Source organism: Carassius carassius, chromosome 17, assembly GCF_963082965.1.
Source record: "Carassius carassius chromosome 17, fCarCar2.1, whole genome shotgun sequence".
Lineage (NCBI taxonomy): Eukaryota > Metazoa > Chordata > Actinopteri > Cypriniformes > Cyprinidae > Carassius > Carassius carassius.
In genome coordinates this window covers 21,788,968-21,808,571 of record NC_081771.1, presented here as the reverse complement: position 1 = coordinate 21,808,571, position 19,604 = coordinate 21,788,968, and the positions used below count along the sequence as shown (strand labels likewise).

General features: G+C 38.1%; 1 long non-coding RNA gene across 3 annotated transcripts; it reads left to right on the top strand.

The window, feature by feature from the left end:
- Positions 1–3,532: 3,532 nt before the first annotated feature.
- On the top strand, positions 3,533–17,261 carry LOC132160573 (uncharacterized). 3 transcript variants are annotated; one of them, XR_009438048.1, is made up of 5 exons: positions 3,820–3,908; positions 14,846–14,975; positions 15,128–15,213; positions 16,658–16,737; positions 17,099–17,261. It is a non-coding gene; the product is annotated as an uncharacterized LOC132160573 (long non-coding RNA). The 3 variants fall into 3 exon arrangements; XR_009438049.1 differs by lacking the exons at positions 3,820–3,908; positions 16,658–16,737 and adding an exon at positions 3,533–3,575; XR_009438047.1 differs by lacking the exon at positions 16,658–16,737 and having other exon boundaries at positions 3,884–3,908.
- Positions 17,262–19,604: the final 2,343 nt, after the last annotated feature.

Here is a 19,604-nt window from a genome sequence, read left to right as displayed (position 1 = left end):
TGTTGGGAGTTTCATGAAGCTCATCATCTGATGAGAATGTTTTCTTTCTCAGAGCAAAATCAGGGAATTAGATAAAGGTAATAGGTTAGATATAGGTAATAAACTAGCATGTTTGTCAATTAAAAAAAATCAAAAACAAAAAAAAAAGCAATAAATACAGTGTAATTTCCTTTTCCAATTCAAACTCCAAAAAGGGTGCATACTACTTTCTATGGTCTATATACAGGTTTTCTGACACCGTACAATAACCCAGGAAGGTTAGGAAAAGGCCAAAATATATATAAAAAAAGAAGCTCTTCTTATTTGAATGTGGCAAAAAAATTGGCAAAATTGACCCTTTGCAGGAAGTTTGATTGACAGGCAGGCTGACCAATCATAACGCAAAATCTGTGATTTTAGTCCGACAATTAAACCAGACCGGAGAGAAATGACCGGATTAACGTTGGTGGACTAAAATAATTTTTGTATAGACTTTGTTAAATAGGGGTGCACGATATATATCGGCTGATGATTAATGCACATCTCGTCAGTGTTGGGGAGTAACTAGTTACATGTAATGGCGTTACGTAATTTAATTACAAAACAAATGTAACAGTAATTAGTTACAGTTACTAAGAAAAAATGAGTACTTAAATTACAGTTACTCATGAAAATTGTAATGATTACAAAGAGGATTACATTTGAATAATTACACACATCCACATACAGCTTATTTCTTTCCCAAATTGCACTAAGACATATGGCCCATAATCTCCGAGACGCGGAAAACACATTCGTAGAATCCAGTCATAAAAATGGAATTCAGCCTATAACGCGGACGCAATATGCCACATTTTGGACGAATAAATCAAAAGTAGGTCAGTACACTTGAATCAAAACCCGATATGGACTGATGTCTGTGAATATTAAACCGCAAAAAGACTGAATATGAATCCTGCACGTTCTGCATGTCTGTGGAAATCAGGCGCTGACTGGACATTGGGAGAACCGGGACTATTCCCGGTGGCCTGGCAGACGATTTGGCCCTCTACTTTAATATTGTTATTGTATAATTGCAGGCCGAATATACTAAAGCGATTATTTCCGATACCGCCATTCGATAATTAAATCTCTAATAAATCATGAATCGGTTAGTCGTGACTGGCAATGGTTGGGCTTGCGCGCTCTCCGCGCCTCCGCCGAACGGTTTGGATCAGACTCCGAGTAATCAATGCGAGAGAGAGAGACCGGAGTGAACTGTGTAAGCGCACAGCTGGAGCAGAGAAGCGACACTTCTGTTCAGGGTTTCAGGTGCAGGTCAGTTTCATCTGTAAATATGCTAATGTAGTTTTGTCTTTGTTTACTTAGTCAAGCAGCAGCAGCAGCACATTGCTCGCAATCACTCAAAATACTGTATAAACGACGTCATTATTATCTATTGTAATGTTACAATAGTAAGTTAGCAGACAAATCATCATATTTTATCATAGGTTTAGGGGGAGCTAGTGCAGACAAAAACACAACCCTTAGGAAAATTAATGTAGCCTATGTTATGGCACTAACCGTGGTTTAACTATGGAATTTGTAGTAAAAATAAGTACAAGTGGTAATTCATTTGCCAAAAAACAAAATTGCACTTACAAAGCATGGTTAAGTCAAATAAAAATCTTCAGTATTAAAGTCATGAGAGAGATGGATGGATAATGGAAGTGAAGGTGCAGTTCAGGAGAGAACTCTTAATTACGTTGCAAGTCCCCCAACCTAAGGATTCAAATCTTTTTCATGTCAGGTCCAAAAAAAATATAGGGTTGTCCATGTTTCAGAATGGGTTGTGGGTGTATGAGTGTGAGATTTCCCAGCCTATTTTTTTTCCCAGTCCGCCCCTCATGGAAATTAATCTCTAGAACAGTCACTTCATGAGCATTTTTTACTTATTTTGAGAAACTATCATCATATCATATACAAAGAGACAGCAGTGTTTCAAAAAGACACCAATGTTTCAGGAGTTTAGTACACAAAATAGGACACATGCTTATTAGATAACCGTATTTGAGTTGATGTATATGCTTTTATTTTTTTATTAACTATTTTTCTCCAAACCATTGTTAGATGCAGTTAGATGCCTGTAGTTATGCAAAGATTTGGTTTCAAAAACAGTATCTATAAACTATTTCTATTGATTTTAAATCTGCTTTGAACTTCAGATCAATCTCTAAGTAAAGTCTGATTGTGTGGTGGATGTGTTCAAATGTGATCATCTTAATTCAGGTGATGAAGAATGATGAAAGTCTGACAGTATTGAGCACTACTGTAAGGTTAAACCTGCATGGTGTAAAATGGTTGAAGATGATTAACAGTTGCAAATTAACATTCATTAGAAATTTATAAAAGTAATCAAAATGTACTCAAAAGTAATTAGTTACATTACTTTATTAAAGTAATTAAAAAAGTTACACTTCTATTACATTTTAAATAGGGTAACTTGTAATCTGTAACCTATTACATTTCCAAAGTAACCTTCCCAACACTGCATCTCGTCAGTAAAGCCGGTTCTCTAATCAGCGGTAAATTCCATCAGCTGCGTGATTTCACATAGAGCAGCTATTACTACACAGAGCCATGGTTCACAGACAAGCTGCACAAATCCACATTCATTATATGCTAGGATTTGCACAGCTTGTCTGTGATCAACGGCTCTGTGAAGTAACAGCTGCTCTATGTGAAATCACGCACCTGATGGAATTAAAATATTTATCTTTTTTTCTACCACAGTATGTTTGTTCACGTTTGTTTCTTTGTGTGTGCTGTTGCGCTTATAGTTTTGATTTCTCCACGAGTCAAACAGGCTGTACGAGTCTCAACTTATGTGACCTTAACCAGAGTTTACACTGAAAGTAAACACTGAAAGTACAATCAGAGTCATTCTCGCCAAAGTTTCCGTGCTGCCCTAGTTATTGTTTATAACAATTTTAATGAGATTAATTGTCCTGTCGGTCACGTACAATTCTTTCACTTGCCCCTTCACAAAATCCACTTGTCCCGGACAAGCTGAACAGTGTTAATGTCAAACCCTGCATTAGAAACTGAACATAGCTGGTTTCTAATTGTGAGTGAAAAGGTAGGGCTGAATTCAAGATTATAATTAAATAACATGTATCTATGTTACTCACATAAACTTTGTATAGTTTCAGAAGACTGAATATTACTGTGTTAAAATTACTTTTCAATGTATCTTTTTAAAGTGAAATATGTATTTTTACAACTTGTGAATTCTTTTTATAGAATTTTCAGATTCTGAGATGTCAGAAGTGCAGCATGCTCTTTTCCATTTTCTGGAAATGTTGTCAAATGATGCTGAAATTATCAAAGTATGTGAACTTAATTCATGAAAACATTAAGCTGTGGAATGTCATGTATTAGTGATTTTGTCATCTGTTTTAATAATGTTTATTTAAAGTGTATTTTAACTTGTGTACCCAACTCATGTAGAATTCTGGCCTGATGCTTGGTCCAACCCTTATCTGGCTGATGCTCTTTAGTAACCGGTCCAAGTCTACAGGACCGGTACTCCCTTCTCCGACGAACTCCACTATCAGGTACATGTTCTTTTTGTTGTTGTTTTGTTTATTTTAGCTGGAACAACCTAAAGCCCCATAAAGTGTAACGATTCTTATTACATTTCAGTTGTTCATATGCATGATTCAGTTACCCAAAATGAAAGTAGCAAGTCCAAAAAAAAAAAAAAAAAAATTAGTGTGTGTAAAAGAGGGACTGAAACAAAATTACGGTCATAAGGAACTAAGAAAGCTTTCGCCTCAATGTTCTCAAATTTGCAGAAATGTGTTGGTCCTGAGATGCCATCAACTAGATGAATACCAAGTTCTGAGGATGGAAGGGGATAATCAAAAAAAGGTTCATGATTGTTGAAGGTAGTGTAGGCCACATAAATGTCATCCCTTTGCTGAAATTATATTTTGCGAATTTGCAACTTTCCCATCAATGTAAACAAAACTGTTGGCCTGGTCCAGTTTAAAAGTGTAAGAGCAGGTTTTTATTTCTTTGTACTGTGAAGATCCATGAAAACATTCAGGTAGAGGGCCAGCCGTGTGTTGTTTTCTGAGCAGTGGTGGGTTGTTTTTCTCCTTTTTTTGCTGCAGCTTTGCATTTCTGAGAACCTTCTCACAATTTGACTCAGTGGACATGTAGGTTTCCGCAGGAGTCTCTTCAGCTTGTTAGGGTGATCCTCATACTGGAAAGCACTGAAGTTGTCGAGGACACCATGGTGTTTTGCATCTTCTGCAAGATGTACAAGACAGTGGACGTTGTAAGACAGGAATTTGGGGCCGTATAGCTGTCCAAAGTGTGTGACAAAAAGTTGCAGAATATCATTGGCATAGTCAAAGTGATCACCAATTGGGCTGTTATTGCACAAGATGAAGATTCCCACAAAAAACAGCAGGAAGTTTTTGTACACCTCCATGCTGAGTAGGTCTTTCAGCATAACAGGGCCTGTGTACAATAAAAACTGTCTAAACTCGGTCGCCTTCCATCGATCTATTTCCCTCACTGCCCTTGGTTTGCGCGCAAATTCCATAGGCACATTTTTTTTTGGCACCAACCAACCTTTCTGTCAGCACAGTGGCTTGAAATCCTGACACCCTGTAAGTCAGAGGACCCAGTCGAAGCCACAAGTGGAGAAGCCACCTCATGACACCAAGGCACACAAGGTGTAATCAAGGGGGAATCCAGAGACCATATCCAAGGATGTTTCTTCTAGTGGTGAGATGCCATGGTGTTGATCTGGATCAGTCTTATTTCTGAAGTTGTCATTATTTCTAAGAGGCATGTCATTTCTAGGGAATGTCATCCTGTTCTCCAGGTAGACACCATCCTGAATGCACTTTTCGCATCCATGGTAGCCTGCATGGCCCTTCACTTTTTTCAGAAATGCACGTGCAGGTGCGTCGCAAATCATTGAGGTAAGCTGTAAAGTTAACTTGAGTCCTTCAAATTCAAAACCATGACTTAAGTATTTTATTTCACAGATGAAGTCCTCAAGATACTCATCCAGTGAGCCTGGTTTACTATCACCACAAAATAAACCTATTGTCACAGGTTTCTCCTGCACCAAATGTTGCACAGTTACAAGAATGGGCCAGAATTGAGTTGCTGAACTCTTATAGAGAGGCAGACCATCGATGCTCACCTGGAGCTTCAAATTGCTCACATTCCACAAAATGCCCATGTTGTTGTAGAGTACACCTGAAATGGATTCAAGTAGACCAAAATGATAGTACTGGCCACCAGCCTTGTTTTGGACTTCAGTTCTATTTGAACGCACTGTTCCTAATAGTGTCCTGGATCTTTTGGCAGATTCAGATCATGCTTGCGGAGGATATTAAGTAATGAATTTAGTGCCACATGTGTTATTTGATGTTCTGTTGCCCAGGTTGCCAAGTCATCAGTAAGATGTAAGGTTTTTTGCAATCCATGGTACAGTGATATTAACACACAGAGAAAATGCAGTGCACTAACCTGATAAGCCAAATGCAGTGGTTCTCAACTGAAGTTTTGGAAGACACTTGCATTGCACATTTTGGAAGTCTTTTACATGTGGTTTAACTCATCATATAATAGAATCCCCTTAACCCAACAGAGCATGCTGAGACGGACCTCCAGAATGTGTAGTGTTATAAAAAAAGGTCCCCAAGATTGGAATTCAGAACCAATGTTTAATATGCGTGACAATGCGTAATGTCTAATAATTCTGTCACAATAAATACACATACCTTGGTCTGAACTGTGGATATCGTTGTTGAGTGAGTGTGGTTGACTGTAGAGAACTTTCTGTAATTGGGGAAGCAATATAACAGGTAATGTCAGTTTTGTCGTTGTGTTTAAAGTATTGGATCTAAATGTTTGCCTAGAAATAGCATGCTAGAAATAGAATGGCTAAAATGTCAATATTGAAGGTAAAAATATAAATTTGATCTGCCCAAAATTTAATGACATGAGTAGAGATATACCGGTATCAGATTTTCATGTTGCGATTAATTACTAATGCTTTATCACGGTATACGGTATTAAAATGTACTTATAGTGTACTTACAGTGTATTTATCGAAGAAAGTTCTGGTAATACAAGGTAACTACATGGGGTAGGGTTAGGTTTAGGGGTAGGTTCAGGATTAGTACCTAGTTATTACATAATTATTGTAATTACTATAATGAGTACATAGTATTTACATGAGGAACAGGACTGTAAAATAAAGTGCTATCAGTATTACTTTACAATAAGACCTCATTAGTTAACCTTAGTTACTGCATTAACATTCACAATAAGAAATAGCTACATTTGCTACAGAAGTTATTAATCTTTGTTAAAAAGTACAAGTCTTAGTTCATGTTAGCTCATTAAATAACACAGTTGCAACTTTAGATTTTAACACTGTGTTATTAAATATTGGAATACCTAAGATCAATGAATGTTCAGAAGAAATTTTCATTGGCAGTTTGTTAACTAATGAAGCCCTAATGTAAAGTGTAAACAAACAACAAAGAATCAAAACACTTTCAAACAATATCTAGGGCATGTTGCAGTCCAGATTAAAATGTAAAAAAAAGTTTTAAAATGAATAGCCTAAGTCTAAATATTTAAGTATTTGGTGCTGTGATGAGCACCATAGCGAATACACAAATATAAATAGTTATTGAAATCTACTTACGTTTTTTGAAAGTAGTGCAGCTGCTTTATTTTGGGGGTTTCCAGGGTAAGGGCTGCATTTTCTGCAGTTTAGCACCATCTGCTGTCAGAATGAATGTGCTTTCATTCAGCGCATCTCTCGAGTGTTCCTCGTGTGCTTCTCATGAGTGCTTGTTTACATCAGAGCACACACATACAATGGTGTTGTGCATTTTGACCAGTTGATAGGAAAAGTATTCTTAAAATGCATCCCAAATTCTGAATAATTTGTAATATAATTATTCACAGTATTTAGAAGTGCATATTAATTACCGTGATATATCGCATTACCGAATACTGGCACATTTCTAGTCATGAGACAGTGAGTGTCATCCGAACAAATTTTTAAAGATATTTTTTAAGATTGACCCAGAATAATAGTAAATAATCTTTTATAGTTATGTATATACAAAATTGTTTCTGCTACCAAGATATGATGGTTTAAGTGGTGGAGTTTGAATCCAGTGGTGCCTTGTTCACAGTGTTGGGAAGGTTACTTTGGAAATGTAATAGGTTACAGATTACAAGTTACCCTGTTTAAAATGTAATAGTAGTGTAACTTTTTCAATTACTTTATTAAAGTAATGTAACTAATTACTTTTGAGTACTTTTTGATTACTTTTCTAAATTTGTGAAATTTAAAGAATAATAAATAAAAGCATATACATCAACTTAAATACAGTTATCTAATAAGCATGTGTCGTATTCTGTGTAATAAACTCCTAAACATTGGTGTTTTTTTTACACTGCTGTCTCTGTATATGATGATAGTTTTCTCAAAATAAGTAAAATGCACATGAAGTGACACAGAGCAGTTCTAGAAATTATGTTTATGTGCTCGTGTACTCCTATATTGAGGCGGCAGAGGTTGAAAACACTGCGAGCTTCAGTAGGCCTATGTGTAGTAAATGAAACCATGTCTTTGCCATTAATTTACAGGAGGGGCGGACTGGGAAAAAAATTCAGACTGGAAAATTCAAACTCATACAAACAAATTCATGGACAAAACTATTTTTTATCTATTTTAAATCTTTAATTTGGGGACATGCAAAATAATTATAAGTTCTCTCCTGAACTGCACCTTCACTTCTATTTTTCTCTTCAGTCTCTTTATTTTGCCCTGTTATCCATCTCTCTCATGACTTTAATACTCAAGATTGAACAAAACTATACAATACAATACTCTACAATACTACAATATCTTTATAGAAAAATCCTAATACTGTACACGAGTCATGTTTTCCTTACAAAAATTGACTTGCTTTTTTTAGCCTATATAAAAGTAAAATAACCTTGTTTTTTTGTTTTTTTTTGCAAATGGATTTGTATTTATTTTTAAATTTTTATTTTTGGTGATCACAGTTAAACAATAGTAACCATTTTCTCTGGATTTATAGTTAAATATTAAAATGTTAATTTTCGTAAGGGTTGTGTTGTTGTCTGTCGTAGCTCCCCCTAAACCTATAAAAAAAAATCTGATTGTTTTTCAGATAAATTCCTACTGTAACATTCTGATAATAATGATGTCCTTTATATAGTTTTTTTGAGTGATGACTGATGAGCAACGTGCTGCTGCTTGATTAAATAAATAAAAAAACAAAGACAAAAAAGCATCTTTACAGATGAAACTGACCTGAAACCCTGAACACTAGTTCTGCTTCTCTGCTCCAGCTGTGCGCTTCCCCAGTCCACTCTACTCTCTCTCTCTCTCTGTCTCTCTCTCTCTCTCTGTCTCTCTCTCTCTCTCACTCTCTCACTCTCTCACTCTCTCACACTCTCTCTCACTCTCTCTCTCTCTCTCTCTCTCTCTCGCATTGATTACTCTGAGTCTGATCCAAACCGTTTGGCGGAGGCGCGGAGAGCGCGCGACTCATGACTAACACTTCATGACTTATTAGAGATTTATTTATCAAATGGCGGATTCGCAAATGATCGCTTTAGTACATTCGGCAGGCAATTTTACAATAATGATATTAAATAGTGGGGCAAAATCGGCTGCCAGGCCACCGAAATTGTCCCGGTTCTCCCGGTGTCCAGTCCGCGCCTGATTTCCACAGACACGCAGAATGTGCAGGAGTCATATATTGCATTTTTGGGGCTTTATATTCACAGACACTAGTCGATGTCATGTTTTGATTCAAGTGTACTGACCTACTTTTGATTTAGTCATCCAAAATGTGGCATATTCCGTCCGCGTTAGCCATTCCGTTTTTATGACTGGATTCTACGAACCATAGTCAGTGCAATTTAAATGTAAATATTGCAGTGTAAATATTCTGTAAATAACTGTAACTAATTACAGTTACTATAATTTTGTAATTAAATTACGTAACGCCGTTACATGTAACTAGTTACTCCCCAACACTGCTTGTTCATTTGTTTTTCTTTAATCATCCAAAGGACTTAGTGAACAATAAATAGAAACAGGATAAAAACTACTTTAAAACAATTAACAAATATTTGTAAAAAAAAATTAATATAATATAATTGTTTCATTGACTAAAAAAATAAAGGAGGGGCCGTTTCTGTCAATGAATGTTCTTTCTCCATCTTTTGCCTAAACTGACTCTAAAAAAAGATAATGGGAAAAGCAGATCCTTGCATCGCTTCCCGGTGGGCAGCGCCCGCTGTTTGCCGGCGCGTAGTCCGAGGAAGTCGATCTCAGGGCCGCGTCGGGGTCTCGGCCGTGAGTGGTCTGCCCCAGCGCCCCCCCTCTCGTTCCCGGCTGGATGGTATTTTCCTTTCAGATGAGCGTACTTCTCAAAGCCCGCCTCATTTCTTCCTGAGCTTCACGAAGAGGTGGCGAAGGCTTGGAACGCTCCATATTCAGCGCGAACTCGTTCGTCTGTCTCACTAGCATTCTCCACACTGGATGATGCTATAAACAGGAACTACCAGTCACTTCCGCCGGTGGAACAGGCGATAGCGACGCACCTTTTTCCGCCCTCTGCTGGACGGCGGCAAAAGCGGTGTTGCCATCTAATGCCTGCAGTGTGACGCTGCGGCTGCACGACTCGCGATGGCTGCTTCATCGAAGCGCTGGTGTACGAGTTCCGCTGTGGCCGAGCTCTCACCCAAGCGCGCCGCTGTTTCAGTTGCAGGAATTGTGACTGTCTCAGCGTTTTCTGCAACACGCAAGCCTGCACAGTTGCCCGCTTGCCTGCACACAAAAGCCGTTATCACAACAGCTTCAGCAACGCAGCTCGAGACCCCCGTTCTCGCTCTACCGGCCATCGCCCCGCACAGCGGGGACCACGACAGAGGATTACGGTGAGGCCGGGAGCCCCAAAGCCATCCTAGGAAAGCCATCTATGCATGCTGCATGACGCTGCGTTTGCACTACACACGATGGCTGCTTCATCGAAGCGCCGGGGTACGAGTTCCGCTGTGGCCGGGCTCTCACCTAAGCGCGCCGCTGTTTCAGTTCCAGGGATTGTGACTGTTTCAGCGTCTTTTGCAATGCGCAAGCCTGTACGGTTGCCCGCTTGCCTGCACACAAAAACCGTTATCACGGCTACCCAGATATTTCCAGAAAAAGGTGTAATTTCTGGTGTCCCGGCCACGGCCGATGGTGCTATAAATGTAGTGACGATGCCCACTGCTCAGTGCCCATCTCCACATATAAGCACAGCCCTTCACACAGGGCTCGCGCCCATAAAAGTGACTCAAGTCGATCACGCGCACTACATAGTAAACGTGCCCACTCCTCAGTGCCCACAATCACTATGTCACACGCTTCATGTGGTTTCTGTAAAAACGAAACCCGTGCACGTTCGCACCGATGGTGCTATAAATGTAGTGACGATGCCCACTCCTCAGTGCCAATCTCCACATGTAAGCACCGCACCGCACATAGGGCTCGCGCACATAAGATCGGCTCCGATCGGTCACACGCGCCACATAGTAAACGTGCCCACTCCTCAGTGCCCACATACACTATGTCACACACGGCACGTGGTTTCTGTAAAAACGAAACCCATGCACGTACGCTCTGCCCAGGCAGACAGCGAGTCGAAGGTGAGCCCCATCCACGCTCAAAGTTTATGTGGCGGCCATCGCAGCGTTTTCTGAAACAGCGCTCGGTCGGTCAATAAGAAGGAATGATTTGGTCATCCACTTCCTTAGAGGAGCTAGGAGGCTGAATCCTCCCAGACCTTCATCAGTCCCTATGTGGGACCTAGCGGCGGTTTTGGAGGCCATGAAGGGTTCCCCTTTTGAGCCTATCCAATCAATTAGCCTTCAGCATCTGTCGTTCAAGACAGTATTCGTGTTGGCTCTCGCTTCAGTGAAGCGTGTGGGTGATCTGCACGCTCTTGGTGAGCCAGTCGTGCTTGGAGTTTGGGCCTAATGACTCAAAGGTCATACTCGAACCTAGGCACGGTTATGTGCCGAAATCCCTCAACACGCCGTGTCGGGCTTAGGTTATTGCCCTGTCTGCCCTGCCAGTGTCAGGAGAGGATGGAGACTCGAGTCTTCTTTGCCCTGTCAGGGTTTTAAGATCTTATGTGTCTCGCTCTGCTGCCTTTCGACAGACTGAGCAGCTGTTTGTCTCGTCCGATGGACGTTCCAAGGGAATGGCTGTTTCGAGACAGACTCTATCCAGATGGATAGTTGACGCTATAGCGTTAGCTTACGCTTCCAGGGGCCTTCAGTGCCCGCTGGGCGTCAGAGCACACTCCACAAGGGGCGTCGCCTCGTCGTGGGCGTGGTCTACTGGGATCTCCTTGCAGGATATATGTATGGCGGCAGGTTGGGCCTCGCCGTCTACATTTATCAGGTCCTATAACCTGGAGGTTCCCGCCTTGCAAGCAAGGCTGCTGTCGGTATAGTCGAATCAGGGCCCTGAAGGGAACTCTGAGTTCGCAAGCGTTATGCGCTGCCGACTGTTATATGGGCAGTATTGTGTAAGACCCGCATTGCCACATTGGTCAGGCCTTGCCTTGGCTGTGTGATGTCATATTGCCGCATCTACGGATGCTGCTAGATATGGGACGGAGGGCTTCCCCCCTTCCTGTCCTGGACTCTCTGTGAGTCCCTCAGGTGACTGTGGCTCTTAAAAGAGCTGTTGTGATGTATGTAGCTGCTGTAGACAAACTAAAAAAGAGAGAAAATGAAGAATGCATTTAAATGAGATGTCTGTACACATTAAAATGTTTTCACTTTCATCAGTGATTATTGATTAAACATGTTGTGATAAATCTGGCAAATAAGAAATGCCGTTGACTACACTTACAACAATAAGACGGCAATCGACATTGAAAAAGAGAGAGAAGATAATTAGTTTCACTGTAGTCTATTAAATCCCAAAGTTTATAAAGTCTCTGATGGATATGTATAATATTATTTGATAAAGCATGATAAGAAGAAGAATGCAGAGCAATGTTTCTGATGAGACCTTACAGCCCACTAACAAATAAGCCACAGTAAAAATGCATTTTCTTTTCTTGAGAATCATCGATTTCTATAGACAGTTTCAACGGCCACAACATAAACAAACGTTACTGCGCATGCGCGCTTTTTTGGACCTAACTTAACTTCCGGTAGACTTCCAAATAGAATCAATAACAACAGCCAAGTCCCTCTAGAGTAGATATTTTTTGATAACAAACAAAATATGTTTGCCGCGTGAATCAGGCGGACTTAATGAAAATGCAAATTCATTCTTTGGCAGCAGGAGATGTTTTAAAGCATAGACATAAAGCGCGAGAAATAGAGGTTTCCCCAGTAACAGCTGTAAACAAAGCAGAGCTGGTACGCTCACACGCTGTTTTTATCAGGCATATAACACGCAAGTCTTCCTTCAGAAATACAGCGATATAAAAACGCCTGTGCCTCGTTTTGATATTTAAACATATAAATTTAAGGAATTATTATTATTAAACGTGCAGTACGTAACGTTACTCATGTTTATTCAGCGAAGCCTTTTTGAAAATCGATCAGTTTTAAAATTGTGGCGAGTCTCCAAAAATAAATAAATGTATGGGAAACACATCCCGCAGCACAACCACCTGACCCCAACTTCAGTGTACTGATCACCTTGACTTTACATTACATTTATCTGACGCTTTTATCCAAAGCAACTTACAATTGCTATATATGTCAGAGGTCGCACGCCTCTGGAGCAACTAGGGGTTAAGTGTCTTGCTCAGGGACACACTGGCGGTTCACAGTGGATTCGAACCCGGGTCTCCCACACCACAGGCATGCATCTTATCCACTGCGCTAACACCACCCCATAACTTTAACTGCGTTTGTAGAAGGCACTGCAGCCAGACCGATATACACAACACAGACCGGAAGTTAACTTAGGTCCAGGCGCGTGCGCCCGATGAAACCGTCTATAAAGGTGTCAAGGCTTATGAGTTTCCTCTCTCTCTCTCTCTCTCTCTCTCTCTCTCTCTCTCTCTCTCTGTCTGTCTCTCTCTCGCTCTAAGTGCACATGCCAGCGTGTTAGAGAGAGGGTCTACACGCTCGCAGTTTAACCTGACAACACAATACTTTCCATACAATTGTGAATAATGAAGATATTATTAAGAATAATTGTATGATTGGTCTCTTTTAAAGTAACGTTAACATGACATATCTCTAAAATGAAAGAGCGTCTCTCAAACGGAGCGGATTGGCTCTATCAGCAATGACGTCACACGGATGTAACGGCATTTTGGTGTTTGACCGCGCTGATGAGCGTACTGTAACGATATATTAAACTACGGAAAATCGTCTTTGTGAAATGTGATACATTTAACGGAAAGGAAAAATTTCTAGAAGTCCAATTTTTATTACAATTTAACTGGTTTCATGAGTGAAAACACCTGCTATTTATTTTAGTAGTATAACCCTCAGAAAAACGAACTGTTCCCTCAGACGGATTGTTATTATAATTACAATTTATTACTTTCTTTCTTCATAGTTTTAAATGTCATTTACTTTTGTTGTCGGTCCATACTTTTAAAAAGTCATTTAACTAAATAGGTTAAGTAAAAAGTAATTTACCTCAGGAAAACGCACTGCTGGGGATGTCACTCAAAGTGGAGTCAGGCTGTGCGCGCGGTGGGCACAGACCCCGGCTTATATAAGCCCACTGCCCCGGTTTCGTGGGCTTGGCACGCGAGTTAGAATTGAAATATTTTTTTTTATGTACAATGATATAATGACACACTGCGTTAACTTTGCATTAAACATAATAATAATAGTGTTTTCTTATTATATTCAAAGCAATGGTGTTACCAAAAATATAAGTCATATAATTTTTTGTTTTGTTTTACTTCTTTCTTTTCCTCCCAGTCTGAGAGTTCCTCTTTGTTAAATATAATTGGGCAACCCCATAGGTGGCGATGTACGCGCGCGAGTCGCCAAAATGAGCCAAGGGATGAAGAAGTCGTCAGGGCAAGTTGTGGTGAAGTGATGGATGAGAGGTAAAGTATGAAAGGTGGAAATGTATAGTTTTATGATAGTATGTTTGTCATTGGTGGGATTGTTGAAAGATTTTTGAAAGTGAACTAATTTTAAACAGTTTTACCTGACCATATGTTGAAGCAACGCGTTTTGCAACCAACCGCGGTTCACGTTCAGTTAGCAACAAACAACATTTGATCCCAAATCAACTCCGATACACGTCACGTTAAACGCATAGCAAAATTTTAAAAATCAAAGAATATTATTTTATGTTCTATAATTGTTAGAAATGTAAATGTATGCAATACAATAAATCCATAAAATTCCAAACCTTCTGACCTAAAGACATGCATGTGCACATTATGCAGAAAGTTTTTCGCTCAGCCTTGTGCAATATAGAGAATAATCATAATAATAATTATATTTATTGCCTTTTGCTATGAAAGGCACATTTTCTTGAACATTTCTTAATGAAGACATTGAAGGGGTAATTTAAAAATAAAAACTAGCTTCCTGTATCTCTGATTGCCAGATTCATCATAACACGCATAAATATGAACAAAAAGACTCAAGATATAGCTCTTAAAAAAACCTGTGTGTGTGATAATGTCATATAGTTAGTTCAAAATTGCTTTGATTTATAGGGATTTAATTTAGTGACTTTACCATTTGTTTTGATGAATTATTTACAGTTTATTTACAATATATTCTGCTTACCTGACTCATGCAGACTTCTGTCCTGATGTTTGGCTGTAGTCCTTCCATCATCCACTCTTCTGCAACCGGTCTATTTATGGAGACCACCATGATCTAATCTATACAGATCTAGTTGTCTCTTCTCCCACAAACTCCTCTTTCAGGTATATTTTTGTTGTTGTTGTTGTTTCAACAACGTTGACTGTATTTTTGAATACCAAAAAAACTAGGGGGTGTCGACAAACTTCCATTGAGTACCATTAGACCACTCAAGAAGAATTACCTCACATAACCAAAGTTTAATGTTGTAAAGCAGATTTTGAGCGGATCTCCTTCATTCTGCCGCCAGCTCACCAGAACCTCTGGGTGCACCAGCTGTGGATATTACAGGCCAAACTTTGGGTGAGGATCTTTCTCCCACTGTTCACCACCAAACCTCTTCCTATATGTAACAGTTGTTTAGCACACTGTTGTCTATATTTGAATGGTTAATTTTAGGCTGCAATCAATTATCTTAATCAAATGATGTTTTAGATTAATTTGATAAAATGCCACATTTTATTTTCTTTATATATTAAAAAGGCAAGTTATTCCACAACATTTCCAGTCTTCAGAGAATGCAAATTGAAGAACAAATATGTGTGGAATGTAGGATATGTGATACACCATGAAGAAAATAAAATATAAGTTATAAAATAAAGTTTGCCGGAGTTGAAAAGTAGAAGCCAGTTTAACCCAATTAATTATTTTTTTTTAAAAAGTAAAGAAAACAAAAGGACAAACTTTTACTACTCATAGGTAGGCTATGTTCACGCCTTCATTGTTTGGGAGTAACAACCGCATCTACTTACAGATGTGAGTCTCAATGTTCTCTACACACAACTGCTTACAATAGTGTTTCGATTGCTGCCTGTGTGAACAAGTAACTAAATGAACAAGTAACTAAAGTCAAGCAGTATTTAAATTTTATTTATTTACAGAGGTATATGAAGTCACACTTGTCTGTTTGTGAAGATGTTGTGCAGCGCAAATCCATGAATGAATGTTCTGAAGTGAGTTAAACTTCAACAGATATCCCCTGCTCAGGGAGTAGGGAGCAATGAACACTTTGTAGGGACCATGTCAATGGGAACACAGGTTATGCACGGAGCTCTCTTCTAATGAGCTGATTATCTGAATCAAAAAGAGAGACTTATGTAGAATTATGTAAAATATGTAGAGCTGGTGGGCACGAGGACTGGAATTGAGAACCGCTGCTCTAATTAAAGCAAAGTAGTATAGTAAAGTATTATCAAAGATGGCGACATCCATACAACTAAAAGTCTTATCACAGTTGCTTCAGTAAAGAAATATTGTTTGCAGTTTGCTCTGACAGATGCTTTGACAGATGTGTGTGGACCTTAGTCATGTTTCTCCAGAGCACAACTTACATTTGATGGTAGAGTCCTTGTCTCATTTTTGAAATAATTGAAGAGAATAGGAGTGCAATGATTCTGACTAAAATTTACATTGTACTAAAATATTTATTTTAAATGTAGGTTTAATATTCTATGTTATATTTATGAGAGCATTAAATGTAAAAGAGTATACATGTAATTACTACAGTTACTACACGTAAAACAATTGCTATGTTAATTTACTATATTAAGAATACGTGTATATTAACGTGAATACATGTTCCTCATAACAGTTAACATTTAATGGGTGTTTTGTTTTTAGGATTTTTAATATGTTTTATGTTTTAAAATGGCAAGCAAAGAGTTTTTTGTTTTACAATGTCATGTTTGTACTTTAACCCTTTTACTTACATAAATACATTCACTATATTTGTTTTCTTTGACTTCAGTTTTCACATTGTTTGGAGGACAAAATCGGGCAGGATGTAGGGGCCCACAGTTTGGGCACACATACACAGTTCATCTTTGGGTTTGTTGCTCTGTGCTGTTTAATGTATGGTAGTCAGAACTTTGTTCAGTTTTATTCATTACTGTCAGCATTCACAGCAATACTGCTAAATGAGCAATTATCTCTATCAAACATGGACCTTAAAGGGATGGTTCACCCAAAAACATTATTTAAACAAATATTGTGGCAATCATGTTCATGAATCTGATTTCAGTGGCACAGCTGTGTAGTATCTAGTAAAGAGGTTGCTGACAGTATTGTGTGCATTGTACATGATGTTCACTGCCCACTATTGTATTATTGTTTACACAGTAAGTTTTCAGTAACATTATTTCCTTATAAAATGCTTTAACATTTTTTTTCCTCTTCTTTTCTCCACCAGACACCCTAGGACAACATCCTTAGCACAGATCTACCTATAGCCCTCCATCATTCCCACATCCATCTTGCAACAGTTTCATTAAGTGCAGTCCATAACCAGTTCACGGTCTACACCTTGTCCATTGCAAATGTTATGGATTATTCTAATAGAGATCTTTCTATTATTTTTTTGAGACTGTTATTATGTACTCTGTTATGTTGTGAATAAAGTCACCACCCCCCCCCCACCTCGATGCTTTCAGCAGTTAATACATTAAAGTGTATCCTTAATGTTTTATTATTTAAAGATTGTTTTAAAGTTTATTACAGGCTCAGTTGTTTTTTTTCACCAGAAAATAAAGTGTAGTATTAACGGTCATAATCAAGTATGAGACTTTTGTCAGTATCATTAATTCTATGAGGCAATATGAATCAAATTAACATTTGTATAGTGTTTTCATCCGAAGGCTTCTTCCTCATTCAGTTAGACATCAAGGGTTTTCTTTTGCCTTTGTCACCTTTAACTTTCTCATTGGAAATTGTGAGCATCATTATTTGGAAGAAAATAAGAATATGAAAATGGCTTTGGATTTCAAAGAACCACACAAACCTTTGACCTTCATACAGACATGGTATAAAAGTGTTGTTGTATATAAAAGTATATAAAGTGTTACTCAAATTATCAAGCTTGTAATGTTAATACTATAAATTCTAAACAGCAGTCAAGTGTGGTAGGCTACAAAGGGTTTAATTTATGCTTTCTACAAGATGACAGACAAGTAATATTAACCAATGATATCGCAAGTAAAATTACAGTTAGCTTGAAACGAGTCACTTTAAATAAGAAACTGGGCTGACATTTTTTGCATGTATTTTTGTCGACGGAGGGATCAAGCAAACAAAGGTTGTGCATGATCGGCTTCCAAAGAGAGTTCGTGTGTATGTGTCTTTATAGTAATGGTTGTATTTGTATTTTATTATAAATGCATGTGTCTAGTTGGACGCGAGCGGCGCAATGCAACGCAATAAGATAATCACTGATATCGCCTACACTGGAAGCGGGCGAATTGACAAATCCCCGTCAGAAAAATGATTCCTCGTTATATTTCTGGCATAGCTCTTTGCAACAACGGTCGCGTCTGTGTGACATGGTAGTGCTTTAAAAACTCTATAGTTTTTCTCATTTATCTGCTTGCTCCAATCGGCGTTGCGTGGCAGCACATAATTTCAAATGTTGAAGATTCATCGTATAGACGTCGTATAGAGGTAAAGAAGACAGCTCATTAACAGCTAAAAACATTCGATCGAATGCGATGTTCACCAGATACTACGATCTTTCACAGACGTCTCCGCGACGTACCTGTGCTATACTTATATATATTTATATATATATATACTTATACTTTTTTTGAGAGATAAAAAAGATTATTTCATTCAGAAATAGACATAATGCCGACACAAAATGTTTACAAACATTACAAACTATTAAATTAAAATTAAATTAACAAACTATAATAAACACTGTTATAGGCTATTTTTTATAATCATTTGGCATTGAAATACATCGCGAATACTGAAACATTTGATTTGGTGTTGAGTTTGGTGTTAGTGTTTGAGTTTCATTTTGGCATAAATTAATTAGTTTTGGTTTGTCGTCAATATGCTATAGCTTCTTATATTTTTAATTCCTGTTCTTTTCTAAATACTGTTAATTGAAATGATTTGTTGTGGAGTGTGGGGGAAATAGCCTAGCGGAGCTTCTCAAATTTACCGTAAGCTGAACAATTTTCATTTGCTGTAGTAACCTCAAAGTAATTCTTAGAATGAAATTTGGAGTCCGACTTTCGGACGCAAATACAGCGTTACTTATTATACAGTAACTATTATTCTATATTCTTTGCACTGTGACATTACTGACTAGGGATGTTAATTTCGTTATTTTTCCTAACCAACAACCGTTAACCGACTAGATTATTTTAAATAATAAAAACTGAATATACAAACGCCATATAATAAATAACATTTTAGCATCCAGATATGTCGGGAACATGGATTTGGATTCCTGCCGAATGAGAGAGGTACAGGCATCAGCTTCACCTTTAATTTGTTTTTGGATTGACGTTTTTATTTATTTTTTAATAACTGTTTTTATAATGTTTTAAACATTTTAGTTTAGACTAGTTACAGGCATTTTAGCCTTCATTATTTCAGAAGTAATTAAATGCGATGTGAGCCGTGATTTAAGGTTTTCTTTTTTACACTCTCAAAACGCAATCTTATGCAAGTGTCTTTTTTTGTTTGTTTGTTTTTTACAATGCAGCAAACATTTTTAAATATCTTAAAAATAGTTTGATGTCTTTAAAGTGTTGATAGATTTTTTTTTTAAAGTATATTACATTTGGCCAAAATCTAGAGAAGATGATGCTGTATTGGCTTTTAAATAATATAATAAAGGGAAAAAACAGATTGAATAGAAAAAGAATAGAGCAAGCTAGTGTTAGAAGTCTTTTTTGCCTTTGTTAATTGTA